The sequence below is a fragment of the Drosophila ananassae genome, chromosome XL (genome assembly GCF_017639315.1).
Source record: "Drosophila ananassae strain 14024-0371.13 chromosome XL, ASM1763931v2, whole genome shotgun sequence".
In the NCBI taxonomy this organism is placed as follows: Eukaryota; Metazoa; Arthropoda; class Insecta; order Diptera; family Drosophilidae; genus Drosophila; species Drosophila ananassae.
The window spans coordinates 15,781,237-15,790,000 of NC_057931.1; the positions used below are offsets into that span (position 1 = coordinate 15,781,237).

Here is an 8,764-nt window from a genome sequence, read left to right on the forward strand (position 1 = left end):
CGTACGAGGGTTGATGAATATTTCTAATATACTAAGTGTTGCCTGGCGCCATCTGATGTTTTCATTGAGAAGTTTGACATGTTTTAGCAGAAACGTGCTCAGAACGTTTTGACGTATTTTTTGTGTTGAACTTGTGTTGTTTACAGTGACTTGAAAAAATCAATTTGGCAGAAAATGGAATTAACTCGTGAACATTTTCCCGCAATCATTTTTTACGGCTTTCGAAGTGAATTTACACGACAGTGCATCGATGAACTGAAATCTTTGGATTGCGATGGAGCACCATCTTATAGCAATGTGAAAAACTGGTATAATGAATTCAATCATGGCCAACGCTCGCTCGAAGACGAAGGTCGTCCAAAAACAGTCGTTGTTCCAGAGAACATTGACGCCGTACATGAACTGATAATGCAAGATCGTCTTGTGTCATACCGTGAGATAGAGGCATCCTTGGCCATTCCTTCCACCAGCATACATTCTATATTGCATGAATCACTTGGCCGTTTGTTCTCGTTGGATCTCGTTGGATTTGACAATCGCTCAAAAAAATCGTGTGGCTTGGTGCATGGTGCACACGGGCTCGTGTAGATTGGTGCAAACAAAATTTGAAAAAAGACAATCGCGGTGTTTCAAAAGACGTTTATTAGATCGTCACAGGTGACGAATCATTGATCCATGCTTATGAGCCCGAAACAAAACAATCGACCGTGTGGATCTTCGGAGACGAATCAAATTCAATGAAAGTTGTTCGTGGAAGAAGCACTTCGAAGCAAATGATGGCCTGTTTCTTCGGTAAAACAGGTCATGCGGCGACTGTTCCGCTTGAGCAACGTAGGACGGTCAATTCTGAGTGGTACACCACAATTTGTTTGCCTGAAATCTTCGGTGAAATTTGAAAAACGAACAAGAGAAGACGGATCATTCTGCACCATGACAATGCGAGCTCTCACACATCAGCTCAAACCAGCGCCTTTTTGACCGGCCAAAATGTCGAATTAATGGGTCATCCGCTATACAGCCCTGACTTGGCACCCAAAGACTTCTTTTTATTCCCGCACATCAAGAGAAAAATGCGTGGTCAACGATTTTCGACGCCAGAAGATGCTGTTGAAGCGTTCAAAAACCATGTTTTGGAGGTGTCTCAATCGGAGTGGACAAAGGGCTTCGACAATTGGTTTGAGCGCATGCAAAAGTGTATAAGTTTTGCTGGAGAATACTTGGAAAAACAACAAAAATCATAAATATTCGCATTTTCATTATTAGGCCAGAATTATATATAGCAACCCTCGTATACGTTCTCGGTATTATAAAAATTTGCCAAATAATAGTTAAAGGGCAGCCAAAAATGATTTTTATAGTACATGATTTTATAATACAGATAAAAATAAATGTGCATAAATTTTTGGTGTACATACAAATAGGTGCAGCGGTAAACTTATCGTTTTCGCTTTCCACCGTTATCCGCTATTCTATGTATGCAACTATATGCATTTTTTGCGTATATTGGTTTCGGTGTCATTGGCGACCAACTATTTTTTGGATACTCAGTGCCTCGACTGACAAAATTATTCGACTATCAATTAATTAAATGATTATTTTCGTTTTTTTAAATTGATAAATTATTTTTATTAAATAAAAATAAAAAACTCTAAATGCTGTTTGGCACTCACTAAATATTTCCACAGGCTTCAGATTACGCCGAAATCCAAAAAGAATAGCAAACCGAATTTCTTGCTTCGTTGGTACAGGGATATCCACTGAGACGGCTTCACTAATTTTACGTTTTCTTGTCTCCATTTTGACCGATCGTTCTGAAAATTGAAGTGATATATCGTAAGACTATAACAAACAGTATGCAATTTTTTATTTATGAAAAAAATTATAATATGACAGCAACTAAGCAAACTTTTTTTAGTCCCCCCGTATCTATAGGAGATGATACTAAAATTGCAAACTTAATTATTATATATTTAGTTTTGAGTAGAGTGGATCCAGTGACCAAGCCAAAATGAGAAAAGTCACTAGATTATGAGGAATTGTCGCTATGGTACGATTTCGAAAATATATTAAATCGTAGCACCAGCACCTGTCCACTAAAAAGACTGGCAAAGGTCACACGGTAGCGAAGTACAAATCGACTAGATGTCAAATCTGTGCAAGATCGCACCATAAACTTCTGAACCGATTTACAGTAACTAAATATAACTTGGCGTTACCACCACCAACATATAATCCTCGTCCAGCGTTAACGAATGATTGTCCTTCTGCTTCACATCCTTTGCATGCGTTACCAGCGATGTCGATCATAAGCGTTCGAACAAAAAATGGCGGGCACATATTGGCCCGAGCATTACTTGACTCAGGGTCACAAATGAACTTTATTACTAAAGATCTTGCTCCAATCTTACGGATCCATAGGGAAGAATCGAGCATGAACTTGCTTGAAATTGGTCACGCTAATTCACAAGTAAAAAAAAATTTACACACCGTGGTGCAGTCGAGAATTAATGGTAATGAGTTTCCTTTCGACTTTTGGATTTTTGAAATAATTTCAGGCTATCACCCTGACCAGTCAGTGAACGTGAAAGATTGGACCCTACCAAAGAACTTGAAATTAGCAGACCTAAAAACCTCAACGGATAGACATGTTAATTGGAGCTGAGTCATTTTTCGAACTTTTGTCCGTTGGACAACTAAAGCAAGGTTGGAAGTATCCCATACTTCAAAAACGCTCCTTGGATGGATTGTATCGAGAAAATATATGGCAAATGCCTCAACTCCTCAACATCCGGTATCTAACCTGAATTGCCAAAAGAATCTGGTCGTTGGAAGAAGTTCCATCTTCTAAAAAGATATTGTCGCCAGGTCAGGAGTTGAGTGAGAAAGATTACTAAAATACTGCCTTTAAGTCCAATTAAAGTCAGACTTCCATTAAGTCAGATCCAAGCATTTTAGGCGACTCATTCAACATAGCCAAACGCCGTTTTCTGTCGCGCGAAGGAAGATTATGTACCTGACCTGACCGGCGACCTGGCCGACGACTGGAGGAGGCGACCTAACTGGCGACTGGAGGAGGCGACCTGACTGGCGACTGGAGGAGACGACCTGACCGGCGACTGAAGGAGGCGACCTGACTGACTGGCGACATGAGAAACGACCTGACCGGCGACCTAGCCGGCGACTGGAGGAGGCGACCTGACCTGCGACCTGACCGGCGACCTGACCCGCGACCTGGCGGGCGACCTGACCGACGACCTGACCCGCGACCTGACCGGCGACCTAGCCGACGACTGGAGGAGGCGACCTGACCGGCGACCTTTGTTCGAATATATTATATTAATATAATATATAGATTTGTAGATATATAGATGAAAAATATAAATGGAAATAAAAGTCTAGTGTAAGTTAGCTTCGGGTGGAGCTGCAGCGCAAGCTCAGTTGCGCTCTTTTATCAATTCGCCTCGCTTCGTCGCAATAGATAAGCTAATTTAAATGTAAATGAGAAATATATCATATTATAACGTCAAAGCAAGTGGACGCATTTTTCATAGTCGTCTGTGATTTTTTAAACCCATATTGAATGATATCCTAGTAGACGTAAAACTATAATTCCCCGATCATATGTCCATCATATGTCAGTCTCAGTCTAGCTTTCTTTGCGTTCGGACGTTTATTTTCTGCTAATGTCGCCGCTCGTTTGTTCGGAGTGCAGTGGGGAAGTTACTGCTATGCAACTTCGTGGGTGTGAGGCCGTTCAGTGCTCATCGATCTGCCGCCGTGCCTATCATACCGCTTGTGTTGATTTACCCTCAGAGGCTATAAAACTTCTAATAAACATTCCAAACTTACTGTGGCAATGTGATAGCTGCGTCATTGAAAACAACTCTCATTAAAAAATTGATGAGCTTAATATGAAGGTTTTGGATCTGGAATCCCTTTACATGAGCATTAATGCAAAATTGGATCTTGCTCTTGAAAGTTCGTCTGGACCCATGCTGCTTCAGAGGGGGTCAGGGGTCTCAAAGAGTGACACCCCCTACTAATTCTACTAATGCTGAAAATAAAAAGTCTGGGTCAAAAGTGGCTATCCCAATAAATAAGAGGAATAACCCAAACGCATTGTTACACATACACCCAGCTGTGCGCAGCTCCAAGTTCTTCCCACCTTAAAATACCTGCACATTGGTAAATTTGCAACGGCTACCTAACCGGAGGCACTGTGCAAATATGTCGCTGATAAGTTGCACCTGGACGCCAGTGATATAGCCTGTGCTAGATTGGTTTAAAAAACTACTGATATCAACGCTCTAAAATTCGTCAACTTTAAATTGGGAGTTCCCGAGCAACATTTCCCCGCTGTCTTCAATGTTGATTTTTGGCCCATGTCGGTAAAAGTCACTCGTTTTCTTCATAGAGAGCCTGCTAAGGTTATTGACCTCCCTGCGAGACTCCCTCGATCAAACCCTGGAGCGTCAAAAAACCCCCAGTAAGCGGCGCCACTGGAGCCGTTATTTTTCCCTCTTCATATTCTTCGACCGGTCATCATATTCTCCCTCTCCTGAGCCGCCAACAGCACTCGGCGCTGGCAGTTATGGAAACTGTTGATGTCACTTTCTACGTTATTCTGCTCCCGTCAATGCACTATTTGCTCCAACAACAGCAGCTGATCCCAAGGTGGGCTGTTTGCATATTATCTTCGCTTGTGGACCTCCAGCAACAACAAATGGTTCGTTATCGTCTTATTGTGAGCCCCTCTCTGTTTATTTTATCTTTCTTGGATGGGTTGCCAACTGTGAGACTGACCACTCGTGCTCACTTTTCGGCGTCTGAAGGAAATTTTTGTTTACATTTTGGTCTGGAGCGTAGAGCATCGCTACGCGTGGATGCTCAAAACCATATTAGCTCTATATCTTTATCTTTACCTGTCACTGGATTCGCAGGGCGACTGGACATTCATCGGTCCAATCTGAAGATTAAGGGTAATTTATGTGTATCCACGTTGGCTATCTTGGAAGCTATGCATTTGGGATATGTGGCCTCTAGCATCAGGACCCTGCCAGTGCCTTCACATATACCACACTCCCGCCCAATTCCTTCAGGGGACTGCATGGATCGTGCTGCCTTGGGCTCTAATAAGAGCACAAAAGTTTTCTTCCAAAATATATCTGGAATGCGGACCAAATCCCGCACGGTGCTTTTGAATTCTTCAGTCTGTGATTTTGATGTAATCGTTCTCGTGGAAACATGACTCAATAGCAACTTTAGTTCCTCCGAGTTCTTTGAACTCAAATTGTTTCAAGTATTTAGAAAAGACCGTGATTCATCCAGCACCCATTGTGAGCGAGCAGGTGGTGTGATTATCGCTATCCGCCGATCCATGTTGGCCACAGTGGTTAGCCTTAAGGTTGGCGAGCCTATACTGGACCAGCTAGCTGTCTTAATCCAGGGCATTCAGGGCCCTTTCATCATCATTGCATCGTATATCCCACCAAACAGCGCATTCAGTACTTATCAAGCGCATATGGAAAATATCGCCAGTGTCTGTGGTAGTATGGAGGACCCTACCGCTCTGATGGTTGCTGGCGACTTCAACTTGAGCTCTGTTGTTTGGACTTGGAGTCCCTTGGCATGTTATCCAGCAATGTTCACCAATCGCATGAAATCGTTGTTTTGGATGATATTTTTGGCATGGGCCTCTCCCAAGTAAATAATATTTATAATGATTTATCGAAAATTCTGGATCTTATATTTTTAAATAATTTCGTTCATAGTAAAGTAGAAATTTGTAATGTACCATTAAGTCCGTGTGATATGCACCATAAGCCATTGTTGATACACATTTAATTTTATAGTTTTCTACCTTCCCCCCCACCTATTTCTTATTATAACTTTAATGAGTCTAACCTTTCACTTATTAATAACGCTATTGTAAGTTTTGATTGGGTTTCCCTTCGGATGGCACGATTGATGATTGTTATACTAAGTTTTTGATTGCTTTTTGCAATATTATCAACAATAATGCCTCCGTTAGGGTTCGAAGGTCGTACAAGCTGCTTTGGTATACAGAGGGTTTTAAAAAACTTAAAGAATAGAAGGGATAAATTTTATAAGCGATTTCTAACGACAGGGGAACTAATGGCTGGTGAGTTGTACCGGCAATATAAGCGGGAGTTTGAATTCCTCAATAAATTTCTATACAACCAATATATTACTGATTTTGAAGCGAGCCTCATATCCAACCCTAAAGCGTTTTGGCAGTTTGTGAACGGGAAAAAATCATCCTTTTATATACCTTCTTCCATGGGTTATGGAGGTTTGGCAGCTAACTCCGATAAGGGCATTTCTGAACTTTTTGCGAAACATTTTGCCTCAAACCTTGAGCCGAAGGTCTCTTGAGGTGAGCAGGAGGTACTTCAGAAAATTTTGCCTCTTCTTGAGGTTGGAATCTTGGACACATTAGATTGTGACATTGTTGCTGCCTCTAGTCATTTTAATGAGTCGCATACACCTGACTTAGATGGTATCTCCCCATTCTTCATTAAGAAGTGTATTGCATCCTTTACCACACCTCTGCAACTTCTGTTCTCTATATCATTATCCTCGGGTAAGTTTGCTTTTCGATGGAAAATTACCTCGATCACGCCCATTCATAAAGGTGGCAGCAAGGCAGATGTCACTAACTATCGGCCTATCGCCAAGATATGTAATATTGCCAAGTTACTTGAGCGTATTGTCACCAAAAAGCTAACATTTTTGATTCGTAACTTTATTTCTCACAATCAACATGGATTCTTGCCTGGGCGATCCACCACAACCAACTTAGTGGTTTTCTCTAAGCACTGCCTGGAAGCCTTTGAACGCCGATGTCAGGTAGATGCCATTTATACGGACTTCTCTAAACCCTTTGATAAAGTTTGCCATGCAGCCCTACTTGCTAAATTGTTCAGATTAGGTGCTCATTCCTCCATGTTAAGTTGGTTGGAGTCTTATTTGGCCGACCGACCATGCCACGTTCCCATTGGTGATGCCACCTCGAGTCCTTTTATTGCCTCATCTGGCCTCCCGCAAGGTAGTTCTTTGGGGCCGCTCCTATTCATCATTTTCATCAATGACATCTCCTCTTGCTTTCTTTATTCGAACTTTTTGTTATACGCAGATGACCTTAAAGTGTATAAGGCCATTAGCTGCATTAGAGATAGCTATCTACTGCAGGATGATTTGCGCCGAGTCTCTTCTTGGTGCGCCCTCAATCTTCTTCCTCTAAATTTAGCTAAATGTCATTTCATACGTTACAGTAAGAGGGCGCTAGACTTATGTACTTCCTATGCAATTGGCAACCATGACCTGCAGCTCAAGGAGGAGGTGGTTGAACTTGGCGTCCTTTTTGACTCAAATTTAAAATTTTCCAGCCATTTAGATTTCATAATGCCTAAGGCGTATGCCATGTTGGGTTTTGGGAAGAGGCACACAGACCAATTCAAGAGCCCGTACGCGAAGCTCAGTGTTTACGCCGCATTCGTCCGGTCGAGGCTGGAATATGCCTCTATTATTTGGAGCCCTGCAAATAAAATAAATTCCAATAGAGTTGAGCGTTAAAATTTGCACTTCTCCCTTTAAGTTTTGTGGATCCTCTACCCTCATACCATAGCCGGTGCCTTCTCCTCCACATATGTATACTTGAGGATCGGCGCACTGTGGCAGCTTTAACTTTCATCAATAACATTGTAATTAGCAGCATTGATTGCCCCATGTTATTGGGGCTTATAAACTTCAATGTGCCCCAGAGGGATCTTCGCTCGTTTGCTCCCTTTCGGATTGCTTGTCGTAGGGCTTGTCGTAGGACCTTTTGAACGAGCCTATTGATAGAGCATTATCATTTTTTAATACATTACCGCCTAGCCTCCGAACTAAGTGGGGCTCAGATAAACAAACGTTTAGGGTCTTATGGTTAGGCATTTCCTAAGTAGTACGTAAGTTAGATTGTATAGTAACCATGTAAGATTAAAAAAAACCGATGGCGAAAGAGAAATAAATAAATAAATGAGTTCCGTTTCAAAACTGTTTTTATTTCATACACTTCTCTTACACTTACACTTCTCCTTGGTGTTGAACACTCTTCCTCTCAAATTTTTTTTTATTTTTGGAAATAACCAGAAGTCGCAAGGTGCTTGATCTGGGGAATAAGGTGCTGGTTGAATTTCTTCGATACCTGACAGCGCAATAAAGTCACTTGTTTTTTCAGTAAAAAGTATCGGCGAAGTTCCTTTTTTTTGCGTTTTTCCAATAAACTTTTGAATACTTCTGGTAAGCCACTTGGCAGTTACCGTCTGACCTTTTTCCAAAGGAATAGCAGCTACAACTTTCTCTCTGGTGAAGTAAATTGACTCATTACTTTTGTTGCTGACTTTTGTTGCTTTGCTTTAACGGGTGGATTCGGACCTTCTGAGCTCCATACCATGCATTGTTGTTTGGTTTCAGGATCGTACTTGTAAAACCAGGCTTCATCACCTGTCACAATTTTCTGAAAAGTGGAACACTTGCCACTTTTGAATTTTTCAAGAAAATATTGAGCAAAACGCACAAGTGTCTCTTTTTGAGCTTCAGTTAAAATTTTAGGGATCCATCGAGCAGATTTTTTCGTGTATCCAAGATCATTTTTTAATTTTTGATACAGTCATGGCATTCAAGCCCAGTTCTTCAGCAATCATTTCCTGGGTCAATCTTGGATCTTCATTAATTTTAGACTTCACCAGCGCTACATTTA

At 41.5% G+C, this 8,764-nt stretch overlaps 1 protein-coding gene across 4 annotated transcripts in view; it reads left to right on the forward strand.

Annotated features, from left to right (window-relative positions):
• LOC6503208 (low-density lipoprotein receptor-related protein 4) overlaps positions 1 to 8,764 on the forward strand; it is a 230,121-nt gene that overhangs the window by 186,962 nt on the left and 34,395 nt on the right. The window lies entirely within an intron of this gene.